Below are 16,854 nucleotides of genomic sequence, written 5' to 3' on the forward strand. Positions count from 1 at the left end.
CAAGGGCTGTTGGATTGTTTTTACCCATTGATGGAATCTTCTTAGCATTAGTGGAGACTTCCGCTTTGCTTCAAGGTTCACACAAGAGCCCTTCAGTGCACAGGAGTGGAATCTGTAGTTAAGGGATCAGCATCCTTTGGTACGTGGCTCGCCGAGAAGCAGCGGCAAGCACATCCCTCGGCCCGCGCCGCTTCCCGCAGCCCCCATTGGCCTGGGACGGTGAACCCCAGTCAGTGGGAGCCGTGATCTGCGAAACCTGCAGATGCGGCAGGTAAACAAACTGGCCCAGCCCGCCAGGGGGTTTACCCTGGCAAGCCACGTGCCAAAGGTTGCCGATCCCTGCTGTAGTTGATCCTTGTTTGCGAATATAAAAATGGCAGTTTGTTTGAAAATATCAGGGATCTTTTGTTTTCTGGGTCCAAATGCTTACAGGAAAGAGCTGTCTTTTTGTCACATTGTGTCAAAAATTCCTACTTCCGTTTGCCTGTATATAAATGCATGCAACTCTTTTCAGGGAATTAATGCACATTTATGTACAGGGCTCATCTATGTGTGTATTGAATAGATGCTTGTATATAGAATGTAAGTGTTATACATGTGTATACTTTGTTTGTGATACACATGTATTCTATATGTGTGTGTAACGTGGGTGGAAAGAAGACGTGCAAGTGTATGTGATTGTGCAAAAATACAAGCAGTGCAACTTTGACTATCTGAAACAAAGTTATCTGAAACAGGCTTATATCCTCTGATACCCACTTTCTTGATTAGCCAGATGTAGTGTTATATATGAAACTAGGATTCAGAGTCTTGCAAGAGGGGAGAGGCTTAAGGGTAGAAAAATAATAGGAATCCTTGGGAACATCATATGTTGACTCACCACTTGCAAATTCTGGTAACTTTGAAACCACGTATCCTGTCTCTGTTAATGTGTGATTTTTAACACAATCTTCTCCTATTAAGAAGGACTTTTAAGACCTTTACTTGGTGGACGTCACTTGCTTCCTCTGACATGTCTTTCTTTGACACACTGAATCTCTTGGTTTTTGGCTTTCAGTTCAAGCTTCTGAATCTCAGCATCTGTCAGTGGTGCGATAAATTCTCTATGGTGATAAGAGGACAGCTGCTAATAGCAAGAGTAAGGATGGAATTTTGGCTCATTCCTATTGTGTGAGAGATTACAGTCAGTAAAAAAGCACTACACACATGAGAAAAAGGCACCTTTTCTGCACGGTTTACTATTTTCCTCCAACCTAGCAGCATCTTTTCCATCCACGCTAAGCTGACAGATATGCACATAGCAGAATCCAACACTAAAAGGACTGGAATTTATTGACAAGGGCGGACTAGGTATGTGCTGTATGCAAAAATAAAGGAGTTGCATTATTCATGTTAAACATACGTTTTGAGAAAAGGACATCTGCTTAATAATAAAAAGAATCACATTTTGGAACCAAACAGTGGGCCTGCTCCCACTCCTACCAAAAATCCCTGTGAATTAAATGGGAATAGAATCGGAACTATTTTGCCTAAGTGTTTTCTGTGGTGTCTTGAATTCTGGTAGTGTGTTTTTTCATGTTTAAAAACCTTTTGTATATAAAAACAACAGCTGGACATCATAACACCATAGGGAGCATTTCTAGATAAAATGTTTTGACTGTAAAGACTTAGTTTCTTCAGTTTAATGGCTTTAGTTTAGTTATTTACAGTGAGGATGAAACTGTAGGGCCTGGGGGATAACTCAGAACTTGGCTTTGTTTGATAGAATAATTTTGGTGCTGGGTACGCTCAAATTTTTCCATTCCCTAATGTGCAAACCTGATCATTCTTCCAACCCCCTCCCCCTCCAAGTCTCTATTCACCAGGTCCAAAGTTTAATAGCAAAGTGCCGTGGGGAGGATCTGTGCTACTAAGACATCATAACTGTGTAAAACAACTTTGTTAAAAAAACACCCCTCCTATATACAAGTCAGGCTGGGATTTTCAGTGGAGCCTCAGGGAAATGAGGGCAGGATTTTCAAAGGTATTTATAGATGCAGATAGGTGCCCAGTGAGGTTTCCTTAGCACCCAAGCAGGTTAGGCACCTAACCTCATTCACTGCTTTTGAAAAATCCTACTAGGTGCCTCTGCATCTTTAGGTATCCCAATATTTTTGTGAATCTAGCTCTGGGTGCCTAACTCTTATTTATTACCTTTTTTTATTACATTCAAGAGGAGTCATGTGCCTAACTCCTTTAGGCTCCTGAAAATTCCACCCTATGTTTCATGTGCAGCATAGGCCCCTAACTCTGGCCTGCAAGATTCTGATTTAAGCCCTGATTAACTGGCATTTGTATTCATTTAACGCTGGCTTCTTCAAGCTTGACCTGTTTAATATCTGATATGTCCTTTATCAGAGGAGTGCATCCTGCACTTGAAGGGAAACGACCTGGATCATCCAACAGGTCTTGTTGCTTTAATTCCATTTGCTGTGCGTCTTTAGATGTGGAATACACTGACATGACTCCCCCAGGAGCAAGCAATGATATACTGGAGACAGTAGCCAAGAGGGAAAGCTCTGCAGTAGTTTGCAATAGTGAACTGAAACAGGTGTCACTTTAATGCAGCATGTCTAGCAGTTTTCAGGTGATGGAGGAAGGTTAATAGTACAGAGAGAGAAAAGTAACCCTTTTCCACACCTAAAGTGTGTGCCTATTTAATGGAGTCTTTTGCATCTTACAGTTCTGGAATTCCTAGATTTGAGAACCTCACAAATGCTAATTGATTTTGAATGATAGCTAATAATATATCCTGCAATTATTTATTGCCTCTTATTCCAAAGGATTATAGAGCATGGTGTGCTCATCCATACTTTAGCAGTTCATCTAAGAGATTCTAGACATGGGCCGGAACCCAAATGCCTCTGGATCTAACAACTCCAGACTGAAGATTCAAATCCAGATGTGGATCTAGTTTTGAACTTTGTGACTGGTCCTTATAAAATGTTGAGCCAAAATGTAACCCCACCCTTGACCTCTGAGGAAATCCTGATCCAGAACCTAACTTTATATATGGTCCCATGTTTAAGTCACCCTTATGCTTAGGCCACAGGGAAAGTGTTTGCGCTGCTGATGAATTACTATATATTATTTATTTGTGAATTACCCTGGAATTGTTTATTAATTTGTGAACACTTCTGATTTACTCTAAGATTTTTGTGTGAGGTAGTAGTGATGGAGGCTTATGTTAAACTGTATTAGAAGTTCAAGATCAAAGGAACTATAGAGAGAAGTATGTGTGCAGAAATTTTTCATTTTGGTGTCTGTGCATTTTAAATGAAGTTGGTCATTTGGACCAATTAATGCATTTTATCTTGTGTACTAAATCTTGTGATCTATTGGGGGTGGGCATATGTAGAAGATGTTTTGCTTATTAATTTATCATTAATTTATTCTTTAAGTGCCCATAATATGCTTGAGTGATTAAAAACTCAAAATACAGGCTGGCACTGCCTTGAAGAATTTGCAGATTAAGTAAGATATATGGTATAGTGCAAACAGAATGCACTGGGAAACCCAGAGGAAGGAATCACTATTATTATTATTTATTGACTTCCTTCTTACTGACATTCCTGAAGCAATACTACCAAAAATTCAGGTGTCAAGTATCAGAGGGGTAGCCGTGTTAGTCTGGATCTGTAAAAGCAGCAAAGAATCCTGTGGCACCTTATAGACTAACAGACGTTTGGGAGCATGAACTTTCATGGGTGAATACCCACTTCGTTGGATGCAAAACGTCTGTTAGTCTATAAGGTGCCACAGGATTCTTTGCTGCTTTTAAAAACTCAGGTGTGTCTTTTCCATTTCTAACATCTTTGATCTCATACACAAGTGGTACAAATGAATTACTGCAGCTTAGAGCTAAGAGTAAGCTCCATAGAGCTGTGCTGCCATTTATTTTGGGTGGGTAACTGGAGTGAGGGGTCGATATTGTGGAATGATGGAAAGAGAGCAGAAATTCAACTCCTCGCTGTCAGCTCTGCAGCCGTAAGCCACAGAGAGCAATTAGATTTGAGTATATGGGCATCCCTGGCAAGCCAAACTCTTTTCCTGGGTCAGCTGCACAAGGAGCTGAGGAGGCACAGATGCTGTCTCCTGAACAGAGCTGGAATTTTGAAGGGCAGCTGAATTTGCTAATGTTCTGTGTTTTGATACAGAAAGTGAGAAATGTTGATGAGGCATGAGGCAGAACAGCTTGCTTTGTTGCTGCTGTATTGACTCTGCCGTGCTGACAGTAGTTTAAAAAAATGTTTTTGTACATAAGCTGAGTAAATATATAGAACTTGGAAGACAAATAGGGAACAGCTATGCGCAGTAGCATGGTCTTCCTTTCATAGGGTAGCTTTCCTGCCCAGAATTGCACTTTAATTTTAAATAATTTTAAAATAATTATGGAAGGATGACATTTTGGGAACATTTGTCCTGTGTTAATATGGCTAATTTTATCCAAGTTTTGCCATGTGGCTGTACACTGGGATTACAGTGGCGTCAGATTTATTTGTTGAATGTTACACTGAGGTCCTTAATGCAGAAGTATTACCTAGTGGGTTTTTTTTGAGGAAAAAAGTCCGGGAAATTATTCAGTAGATAGGCTAGATCAGGCTTTTGCAGCCAGAGGCTCACTTGAGGGGCTGTGCTGTAGTGGTACCACAAGAGATATTCTAGTGGACACAGGTAGAGTTACTTCTGGGAAACTCATTTGCATCCTCTCTGTCACCATATTAACAGGTTCAGTATGTGTGTTCTCCATTATGTGCTTGATCAGCATGATTCTAAATTGTGGAGGTGTGGGGGGACAAAGCCATGGCTCCATCAACACCTTATTCCATTTTGGGTGGCTAATGCTGATAAACTGCTAGCAGGCAGCAATGCCTGCATTGCCATATGAGAATATATCTGGCCTTCTGCTCCCTCTAGTCCAATGTGCTCTCAGTTTCTCTTGCCTGCTTTTAACATTTCCCTGCCTCCTCACGGTTTCCAGTCCAGTTTCCTAACTTACCATTGAAAGCAATGGCAGATAGTGGCCACCTTGACTAAGAGCATCCTCATTTTCATAGGCAAAGACTACAGCAAAATGGTGACCATCTTGATTTAGGGCAGCTTGTGGCTTCAGTCCCATGCAAAGTAATGGGAGATGGTGGCCATTTGGTGCAAAAGAATATAAGATGCTTAAAACATAATCAAAACCATATACTGCAAGCACTCAATGCATGTCCCAGGACTCAGTTTGACAGGGGCTCCCTGCACAGCTGAAGCATGGGAGGTGCTGAAGCAGGGCTGTGGTCACCAATGATTACAAACCATCATCTGATGGCTGTTGAGTATCCTAGTGAAAGGAGCCTCAGTTCATTTCCCACTAAGGAAGTGTCTTCATCACAAAAATTGCCACCAGAGTAGACACCATTGGTGGCAGTCTCAATAGAAAAGACTAAGGAATGAACTGGCCTAGAGACTGAACTACCTCTCTCATCCTTAGAGGTGGCCCCCTCCAGCTCAAGGGTTGAGGGATATTGGTGGGACAGCGTGGGCACTGCTCCTTCTGGCGCTGCACTTGCTTTGTGGCTTAATAGAGGATTTCAGGTTCCAGGGCTGTCGTTCTGGTAAGTGTGATTTGAATTAAATTCATACAAACACAAGTTAAAGTTGGAAATACAACATTCCACCTAAGTCTCAACAACTTTGTTGTCTTTTAACGCCACACCGTACTCTGGCCCCAGCACCTGAAAAACAAATCAAACCTAATTACATTGTACACCAACCTAACAAACTTGGAAAGTCATTTTTATAAAAAGCTGCCCAAAGCCATGTTGCCAGGTATTTTTTAAAACTCAGCCACCTGTTCAAACACAATATTTTCCCTTAAAAAAAAAAAAGGCAAGGTAGCAAAGACAATTCAGATACGGAGTTTAGCACTCGGTGGTGTGATTTTTCAGATGTGCTGACACCTGCAGCTCCTACCGACTTCTGTGGGTTTTGTGGGTGCTCAGCACTTCGGAACATTTGGCCATTAGTGAGATGGCAAAGGCCACAGAGCAAGTCATTGTCTGATCTGGTATCAGAACACAGCAGTCCCTTCGCTATTAGCCCTGTGTAGCGAGTCGGTGTGGCTCCCCTCCTGCCCAGCAGAGGGCGCTCCCTCCCAGAAGCCCAGCTGGGCTGAGCCACCACTTCCTGTCCCCGCCCCCCGGAAGTCAAGGGGCGGGACAGGAAGTAGAGAAGGAGGACGCCAAAGCTCAGTCAGGAGCTAGCCACCGCCGGGAGCAGACGTGCCGGTGGGGGCTCCAGACTGGGAACCCTCTAGGACCCGAGGCGGTGATCCGGACTGGCCCCCACTACTCCGCGCCCGGTACGATGAGGAACCCGCGGAACTTCCCCGGGATCGGATTCCGGAGCAGCCGCTAGGACTTCCCCGCGCCCGGTCCGAGGAGGAGCCGCCGCCGCCGCCGCTTCCGCCCTACTGTTATCCGGAGGAACCACCGGAGCCAGCCTGGCCGGACTTCCAGCAGGAGTTGCCTGACCTGCCCCCAAGCCCTGGTCCTGCAGACCCCATGTCGGTGGACTGGCCCGAACTCACGGCGACTGAGGAGCAGGTACCCACAGAGGGGGAGATGGAATGTAGCCCGGGGATAGTCGACCCTTGTCAGGCTATAGGCACCGAGGTGCCCATGTCAGTGTGTTGCGGTCAGGACCCCACTGACCAGCGGCAGTGCTAGCCGCTAATAGGGCCCCGGGCTGGGACACAGTGGAGTGGGTGGGCCTGTGTCCCCCCTGCCACCCCACTCACGGGTGGCAGTCTCCCCCTCACCCCAGTGCAGACAGAGACGCCTGCACTAATTTGAGCGATTGTTATTGCTCAGCTCCTGCCACCAGGACCTGAGCCCTGTAAACTGCTGTTGCCCAGCCCCTGCTCCAGAGGGCCTGGGCTTCTATTGAACTGCTGTTGCCCAGCCCCCTGCTCCAGAGGGCCGGGGCTTAAATTGAACTGCTGTTGCCCCGCCCTGACTGAGGGCCTGGGCTTACACTAATTGACTGTGGGCCTTGTGTTCAGCCCCTGCCTGAGGGTCTGAACCTGTGAACCTTCATGAGACTGATTGCTGTGAGAACCTGAGACTGATTGTTGTTCAGCCCCCCTGATCTAGGGGGCCTGAAGGCGCTGAGACTGATTGTTGTTCAGCCCCCCTGACCCAGAGGGCCTGACTCCTGAGACGGTGCTAACCCTGACTTCTTGCCGCCCACCAGTTAGAGGGGACAAGGAGCGAGTCGGTGTGGCTCCCCTCCCGCCAGCTGGGGAGCCCCGACCACCAGCTTACACCCAGCCATAGTTCACTAGACTGCGTTGCCCCTCACACTGTTGATATGCCCCTTTCAGTCTTCACAGGCCACTCTGGCTGTTCAGCAGATGAGTCAATTCAACACAAGGCTGATCACTGTGGAAGGGAGCTTGTGTTGACTGTGGGAGCAAACACAGCAACCCAGATGGCACCGCTGCTCACAAGTGTGAGCTGATCTGAGGTTTCCTACAAACCAGAGGGACTTGTGGTCATGAGTTCCATGAATCTCAAAGGCCATCCCTGGACACTGTCAGGGGGACTGTGAATAACCTGTGTACTGTAGAAACGTTCTTTAGTGACAAATTTTCAGGAGTCATCATGTTAAAGATTGGACGGGATCACCAAATAAACTAGTCTGACCTCCTGTATATCACAGGCCACCAACACCACCCAGCCACCTCCACACCAAACCCAACAACCAGAATTAGACCAAAGTATCACAGCCCTTGAAAAACTGAACTAGTGTGCGCAATGGTCAAAGAATAGCAGGGGATGAGGTGCACCAGTGCCTGAGGCCCCAGCAATGGCCAGGACATTGATTTGGTGAAGTATCCCCAGACGATCCCAGAAAGTGATCTATACCTCAGCTTCCTGCAATAACTAGTTCACAATCTCAGAGATCATTTCACAATGAAAAGAGCTAGGAACTTGCATTTAAAGACAAAATAAAATTGAGATTTTCCTTGACATTTCTAGTTCCCCAAAATGAAAGGGCAGGGGTTGGGGTGGGTGGGGAGGGAAAGTGGACTTCAGCCTGGCCAGATCTTTAAATAGCAGCACTGTATCTCGAGTTCTTTCCCATGATGTGGTATTGTTTCATGTATGTTGCTTCCACTTGACTATGATTTGGTGCTGCTTTCAACAAGAGGCCTCTGAGTAGTCAGCAGCAACGTCTTTACATGGGAGCAGGCAATTTCTACAGATGCTGGGCCATAACAGGAAGGATGACTTCTACTGTGCATCCCTTATTTAAAAAGGATGTCATTGTTTTCTAAAGCAATGGTCCTAAACACTATAGCTTAAAACCAGGTTACCACAGCAGGGCCAGATGCTGAACACCCCTGCATTGATGAGCAGTTATTCATATGGGTAAGCCCACTGACTCCAGTGGGCCTATACATGTGTGTGATTGCTCACCAATGTGAGTAAGAGGGGCACAAAATGTCCCACAGTGGTTCAAAGCATTACTGTTATATATTTATGTTTAATAAGAGATGTCAAAGGGAGATGCACAGATACCACACGGTGGGCCTGGGATAGATGGATGGGTTGTGATTTTGATTTGTGTGTGGCCGCGCAGTTCTACCTCTTACATTCCCCGAGCTCTGTGCACCATATCCTGTAAGTGGATGCAAAATACCTATGGAATGAGTAAAAGAATTATTTATCGTTGTGTTTCCTCTGCACCACATCTAGAAAAAGCCATGGCTGCATTATTATTTCATATCACTTCTGACATGAGGAGATCAAGCAATTATCACCTTTTTGAATGTCAACCTTTGACAGCGGCAGAGAGACCAACTGTGGCTACTGCACATGAACAGAGGTTTATGGGCACGTTGTGGGAGGGGTACTGGTGATTTACTTTCTGGTTTTGGAATGTATTTATTTCTGTTTTGATAGACTAGTAAATTATTAGGATGTGGACTTGTCACACATCCTTGCCAGGCTTACAGCTATCATCCCAAGTGGACTGCCTAAAAAAAGGGCTGGCATCGCATCACATGGAATGTCCAATGATGCATCATATATTTTTAATAGAGAGAATGTTTTAATAAACATCCCCCTTCCTAAAACACTGCGTTTTAAAATAGGCTTTGCCTTGAGCCATGTAGCTACCCAGCTGTGAATTTTATAAGGCAACAATCTCCACATCGTTAGATGTTATGACTGATATTCTAGCTACTGAAATAATAACTATTTACACACAGAAAAGTTTCAAATTACAGTTAACTGAAGTACCTTTGTATGGTGGGGAAAAAAATGAAGTTCCATATTTTCCATCTCTCAGTGAGTTTTAGATCAAATGTGCTTAGCTTACACATCAAAAGATACGTTGTGTACCTACCAGCTCCGCGCACACAGTCTGGGGACTTGAAAATCAAGCTGGACTTTTTTGTGTGACTTTTGCATTCCTAGTTAAAGACCCTACAATCCAAACTCAGCTGAAACTTTGTAGTGATGTGGCAGAATAGAATCCAGCTCACTCTTCTGTAGCTGCATTGGCTATATGGTTCTTGATATTTCTTTTTGGTCAGAAAAGTAAGCTGATATGATTCAAAGACTGAGTTTAGAGGGGCTATATTTAAAGGGGAAGAATAGTCCAATGGTTAGGGCACTAATGTTGTGTCTGGGAGGCCTGGGTTCAAATCCCTGCTCCTGTGTGACTGTGTGTGGGTAAGTCAGTTAGGCCCAGGTCGTCCAATTAGGTTAAGTGCCTAATTTCCACTGAAATCAATAGATGTTAGGAACCTGAATACCATAGCCTCTAGGATCTGGGCTAGGGTTGCCAGGCATCTGGTTTTCAACCGGAACGCCCAGTCGAAAAGGGACCCTGGTGGCTCCGGTCAGCACCTCTCAAAGTCTGTTTGGCAGCACAGCGGGGCTAAGGCAGGCGCCCTGGCTTTACACGGCTCCTAGAAGCAGCCAGCATGTCCAGCTCCTAGATGCAGGGGCAACCATGGGGGCTACCACATGCTGCCCCCAACCCAAGCATCAGTTCAGCAGCTCCCATTGGAGTGATCCATGGAAGAACCCACAAGAGGGGCTGAGCTTATGGGAGTGAAAGAGTCAGTGCGGTTTCCTTGAACCATCCCCTGTGATTGGAGGGGTGGCATATTTTGGATGCCAAGCCCTCCCCAACCTCAAATCTGGGGGCAGAATGATTGTGGGCATGCTTCAGGAATGGTTGCTGCTCCACTAACTGCCTCCCCCTGGCGACATGACTCCTGTCCTGTGGCTGCACCAGAGAGAGTTCATACATGTCTGAGTTGTACCATTTTCCATCTGGTTTCCGATGCCGAAATCCCCAGGCTTTGCAGAGGAATGGCACGGAGGAGAGTAGCTTCCCCCACTCCCTTCCATTCCCCCGTACTCCGTGGAACTCCAGTTGCACAGAGATCCATAAGAGGAGGGGTGGGACAAGACATCTGGAAAAGGGAAGATGTGTGTTCCCCATCATGGATTTATAGACTTTCATTCACCACTTGTTTTAGCCCTTTGTTTTTCTTTGAGCCTTCAAATGCAGCTCTTCCTCTTCAGCATGAGGATGATGGTGATTATACCTAGAAGTGTACTGTCTAAATGAGGCAAACAAGCGGGTGGGGGTGCAGGACCAGGGAGACGGGAACAAAATAAATTCACCCCTGGTCAGCACAAGACATAAACCCTCTTGGCTTAAATCGGTCTTTGGTGTTGCATAGACCTTGTGCTGTCCTTTGCAAAGGGGTGAGTTTCACCTCAGACCGAACTGCCTTGCCTTATGCTACCATCTGCAGTGCAACAGCAAAAGAAGGTTTAGAGTAAGTCAACAGTAGTTCATTGCTTTCTATCTCTTTCCATGTCATTTCAGTTTTCCTTAGTTTAATAAAGCTAGTTTTCAGACAAGGATTCTCAGCTCTTTCTGTGTGACCGCCTGTCTCAAATCTAATGCATACTGATCTCTAAGGGCCCTGATCTCGTGTATATGCTCAGTTCTTGCTAATTCATTGGGAGCTGAGAGCACTCACTTTGCAGGGTTGGGACCTAGCATTGATTGGTATAAAAACAGATCAAATATGTTATCTACTGCTATCTGAGCAATGCTTCTTACAACAGGCATGGTTCACTCAATCCAGTATTATCCATCCATTCAAAGCTGTTGTTCCTAGGGTGATGTCTCTAAGTAGCAGTTAGCTGGCAAGGAAATGTTTCCTCTTCAAAGAAAACATGAGTCAACTAGGTTGCTGCTTGTTTTTGCTTTGATGGCTGCATCTGTTAGACAGTGATTTCCAGCTCATTCCTCTTATTGCTGTCACTCATCATAAACTCTATTCCCAGGAGCTCTGGGAATCTTGTGCTGTACTTTAGAATGATGTGTCTTCGATGAGTGAGGAGTGTATTTCTCTAGAGTTCTGCTCCTGCCAGTCTGCCCTTCTGAATTGTCCAGGCAGAACTATGTAATCTGGGCTTGTCTTCACATCATGGTATAATGCAGTCTGTGCTAGACCAATGCAGCACAATCCTGGGTTGGGGAGCCCACTTTCCATCCTGCCATGTGAACTGGTGGGCTACCAACGAGGGTACCACAAAGGGAAACGGTCAAGAAGAGGCTTCCCTGTATTTCTCATTTCCCCTAGTATGTTAGTGCGGCGGGGTGCATAAATTATTGGGGTAGCAATCTGAGGGCAAGTGGACTGACATGGATTGGTGGGTATTCATGAGAGACCTTCTCTTTCTCCCCAGCACATAAAGCAGGTATGGGCGAATTCGCGCCTTCCCTGGAGAAGGAAGAAAGTCTGCTGGTGCCTTCGTTCCCTTTCTTTTTATCTCACGTGAGTACCTGATTTCACGCCAGAGCCAGTGGTGTATGCTTGCTAGTGCACTGTTTTGAAACCAAAAAGGGAACACTGCATTCCATAGCACAATATTTGCACAGCGTGCACATGGATTCAGTTAAGTCTTGAAAGTCTTTGTGGGTTATGACATTCCCCTAAATGTGCTGAGCTTTCTTTAACCTTTCATAAAACATTGTGATCTTTATGGACTGTATCATATTGTGCAGTAATGTGCTTTATTGTCCACAGAATAAGCTTTTCTTAAGGATAATTGGAAAGCTGGAAATGGCTGCTATCGGCTGATTTTTTTTTTTAAATACATTATTTCTGAAATGGGCCTGGTGTAATAATGACCCTATCTGTTCAAGATTTAAGATTTGTCTTGGCAGAGAAAATTGATCCATTTCATCTTTGTCTAATGGAAATTTTTATCTGGGATTATCTGTTTATGTAAATGAATGTTCCTCTGAAAAGAGAACTTGAGGGTGCTGTAAATCTCAGTGACACTTCAGTTTCATGGGGGGAAAATTGGAAAGGATTCTAGTATTTATCTGCCTGAAATTGGTTATAAAAACAAAATTATCTTCATGTACCTGCTGCATCTGATGTTTCCTGGGATTTCATTACATTATTTTGAATAATGTGGTGTTACAATAAGAACAGGGTTCTCTGTTAGTAGCTCAGAAGTTGTTGGGGTTGTGTTTTCTAGTGTTATAGCTATCAAGAGAAAGCAGCCAGTTTGGGACAGCAAGCTTCTGTGTCCTAATAGGTACCAGTTAGCACTGTCACATTATTTGATCTAGCTCCATGTAAGGCATTGTAAACACACCACATTCCCTTTTCATATATAAAGTATGAATCTAATTATAAGGAAAAATGGCTTTGGCTAATCAGCATTTGTCTATAGTGGATGGATCCGTACTGTAAATTTAGCATTTAAGCCAATAGGTTTTATATCATTCTAATGATCAGATGATTTAAAAAACAAAACAAAAACCAAGCAGATTTTATTGCTGATTTGCCTCGAGAACTAGTCGTATTTAACATATAATTGGCCAAATCCTCAGCTACTGTAAATCAGTGCAGATCCATTTATGTCAATAATTATAAATATCTTTGCCTGTTTACCCTAGCTGAAGATCTGGGCCATTAACCTAGCTACTGGAAATATTCTTTATTTTTAATGTTCTTGGTGGACTGAATGAAAATAGAAACAAGAATTGATTTGAAAATAGTCAATAAAACAAACAAAAAGTAAGGACGTGTTCTGATCCACTTTTAAAATTAAGACAAAAGGCGCAGTATTTTCACGTAAAACAACGGTAACCAGTAAATGTTTATTACCCTGCTAGCCTTGGTATAACCTAGGTTTATATGATAAAGTTCTGCTGTAGATGCTTTGGTGCTCAAAGGGATCAGGCAGGCACTCAGAAGCAGTAGGACATCAGCACATTTTTTAACATGCACAACCCTCACTGCCATCACTGGCAATGATACTGTGCAGCTTTGCTGCAATAGAGAAGCAGAAAAGCCTACATCTTTGAAGGATGAAGGAAATACAGTGTCCTGTGATACGCACTCAGAGGTACAAAATTTCACCCCGGATTGTCAAATCTGAGCACCCAAAGTTAGCCTGCTAAATCCATATTCAGGTACTTAAATAAGTGACCTAATTCTTAAAAATTATTGGAAGCTGCTGGTTGCTCAGAACTTTTGAAAATCAGATCACTTATCTAAGTGCCTAGATAAGAAGCCAGGAGCCTACTTTAGACACCCAGCATGAAATCTTGCTCCATTGAAATCAAAGGGAGTTTTGTCATTGATTTCAATATGACCAGGGTTTCACCTCCATTTTTAAAAATCTTGAGCATAATCTGTGCTATAATTAGGTACAACACAGATCTTCCAGCAATTCAACTAGTATAGCAGTGGCTATTAAAAAAAAATCCGCATTTATCAATGACTTTCACCCTGCAGTATCTAAGAGACTGAACATCATACAGTGTGATAACCTTTGCCCTTAAACAGGCAATATTTACCAGGCCGTGTAACAGTATTTCCCTCCTGCACATCACTCTTCAGGAAATAAAAAAGTAATAAAAATCCCTCAGCACGTTTGAGAAGTTATTTTTTTGTCATTGAAAGAGTAAAAAATAGTTTTAATGTTCTGAAAATAGTTATGCAAGAAGTTTGAAGCAAAATTATAAAGATGACACAATTGGCTGTTCTATCATTATGTTTGATCTTAATGTTCTTCATGTATGGGGCTTTCTCCTCCACATTTCAGGGAATAGAAATTGCCAACGCATTAAATCTTAATGTTCTTCATGTATGGGGCTTTCTCCTCCACATTTCAGGGAATAGAAATTGCCAACGCATTAAATCTTAAACCAAGGATAAGCAGCAGGTTAAAAAACTCAGCAAATCACAACAATCAGATACACTCTATTCAAAATAGAAGTGCAGAGTTTAAAATACAAGGGCCTACATTTTAAAAAATGACTAGTAATTTTGAGTGCCTCGTTTTTGGGGTCCAACTGGAAAAGCCTTCAAGGGGCTAGCTTTTCAGAGAATGGATAGTCAATTGTTCCTAAAAATTAGGTCTCATCAAATTATATCAAGTTGGGTCACAAAATTTTGAAAATTTAGGCCAAGCCATGGAGAAAGGAAGGAATAGAGCAGGGCAATAGCAGTATCTTATTTTTATATGTAGTAGCAACTTGCATTCCAAAGTGTATTAAAATGTAAACAAACTTCCATGAAAATTAGACACAGAGAGAGTTTCATCTTCCACTGAAATTTAACCACCTCTGGAGGAAAACAGGAAACTGTTTATCAGTACACAGCACTGCTCTATAATTGGTTAGGACTAGACGTGAAAAATACTGTACCTAAATGAAACTGCAAGTGAAGTTATATAAGTGGAATGTTATTACTTGCTGAGGTGGAATGTGGCCAGGTAACCTGAATTAATTCCCCTACTCTGATGAAAAGTGCCATGGGATCCTCACTGACTAGACATGCGCAGCACTGCAATTTTCAGTCCTATCTGGAAAGCCCTTTTGGGCTTCCTAATTTATCCCGCTGTTCTCTATTTTGGGGCCAGATTCACCACTGCATTAGACCACTTTTACAGAGGTGTAGCTCTATTAATTTCAGCAGAGCTGCACCAGCATAAAACTGGAGTCAACTGGTGCTGAGACACACACACACACACACACACACACACACACACACACAGTTTGTCTCACTGCTTGTAGACATCACAGAAGTTGTGAATAGGGATTTGAATGCAGAGAGGGTGGAAGTTTAGCAAACCAGAGCAGGGAATGCATAAAAACATATGGGTATGCTGCAGCTCAAATAAAACTGAAGCTTGGTTCTCTGGTGACACGTTTAGATCTTCAGGATGCTGCCAAATGTATTCAGCATTGGGTAAAGCCCTGTTGTGCCCCAAGAAGCAGACACTCACAACAACACTGTATTAAGTGGGATACATAGCACGGAACAAAGGAAACATTTTATTGGCTACAGAGTTTTATACATACACAACAGAATTAAAAATGAAGATGATACAGTTCAATCTTCAGCAATTTTTTTTTCTTCCCAGATCTACTGTACATCAGGGTTTAAATGCTGCAGTTCACTTGTGAGGCATGTGTGAGGTTGAACAATGGAAGTACATTTTGCCAGCGTAGAATAACCATGGTATTATAAATTCAGCATGTGGCTGTGCCTTTTTCAATAGATTTCAATGCGTACCTGGCTTATGTCGCTGTACACTGTAAAACTGCATCTCTGTCTCTCCTCTCTGCACCCTCAAAGAGCTGTTATACAGTGAAGAAAAGAAAAAAAAAGTGGACCATCTGTAGATGCAGATGGGGATTTGTGGATGGTGAACAAGTTGCAGTCACTGAGAAAGCAGAGATGCCCAAAATATGTCATCCAAATTGACCAATCAGGACGATGAGGGGAACATTAGCCTGTTTAGATGCTTATTCTTACAAGCCCACCCCAGCAACTGTGCAGCTCCTGGAGTCAGTCAAACACTCAATCATTCCTTCTTTCCTGCTGCTGCTTAGCAGCCTGAGATCAGAGGCTGTTCTACCGAGCTGTCAGCATATCTGAGACATAGAATCACAGAACAGGAAGGGACCTCGAGAGGTCATCTAGTCCAGTCCCGTGCACTCATGGGAGGGCTAATTATCTAGACCACTCCTGACAGGTGTTTGTCCAACCTGCTCTTAAAAATCCCCAATGATGGAGATTCCACAACCTCCCTAGGCAATTTATTCCAGTGTTTAACCACCCTGCCAGTTAGGAAGTTTTTCCTAATGTCCAACCTAAACCTCTCTTCCTGCAATTTAAGCCCATTGCTTCTTGTCCTATCCTCAGAGTTTAAGAAAAACAATTTTTCTTCCTCGTCCTTGTAACAACCTTTTACATATTTGAAAACTATTATCATGTCCCCTCTCAGTCTTCTCTTTTCCAGATGAGACAAACCCAATTTTTTCAATCTTCCCTCGTAGGTTGTGTTTTCTAGACCTATGTTTTCTGGACTCTCTCCAATTTGTCCACATCTTTCCTGTAATGTGGTGCCCAAAACTGGACACAATACTCCAGTTGAGGCCTAATTAGAGCGGAGTAAAGTGGAATAATTACTTCTCGTGTCTTGCTTACAACATTCCTGCTAATACATCCCAGAATGATGTTCGGTTTTTTTTTTTTTTGCAACAGCGTTACACTGCTGACTCATATTTAGCTTGTGGTCCACTATGACCCCCAGATCCCTTTCCGCAGTACTCCTTCCTAGGCAATTATTTCCCATTTTGTATGTGTGCATCTCAAAGGCCAGCTTGTTTTGCAGGCCAGGTGTATTGGAAGCATTTTTTTTTAAGAAGGGGAAATATTGGATATTTGTATGCAATATTTGGATACTGTAAAGTGTA

General features: G+C 43.4%; 1 long non-coding RNA gene across 1 annotated transcript in view; it reads left to right on the forward strand.

Annotated features, from left to right (window-relative positions):
- The window catches only part of LOC123371397, a 34,228-nt gene that overhangs the window by 7,904 nt on the left and 9,470 nt on the right, over window positions 1-16,854 (forward strand). The window contains exon 2 of the long non-coding RNA XR_006579785.1: window positions 11,814-11,902. This is a non-coding gene — a long non-coding RNA (uncharacterized LOC123371397). The remainder of the gene's footprint in view (window positions 1-11,813; window positions 11,903-16,854) is intronic.

Source organism: Mauremys mutica, chromosome 5 (genome assembly GCF_020497125.1).
Source record: "Mauremys mutica isolate MM-2020 ecotype Southern chromosome 5, ASM2049712v1, whole genome shotgun sequence".
Taxonomy (NCBI): Eukaryota; Metazoa; Chordata; order Testudines; family Geoemydidae; genus Mauremys; species Mauremys mutica.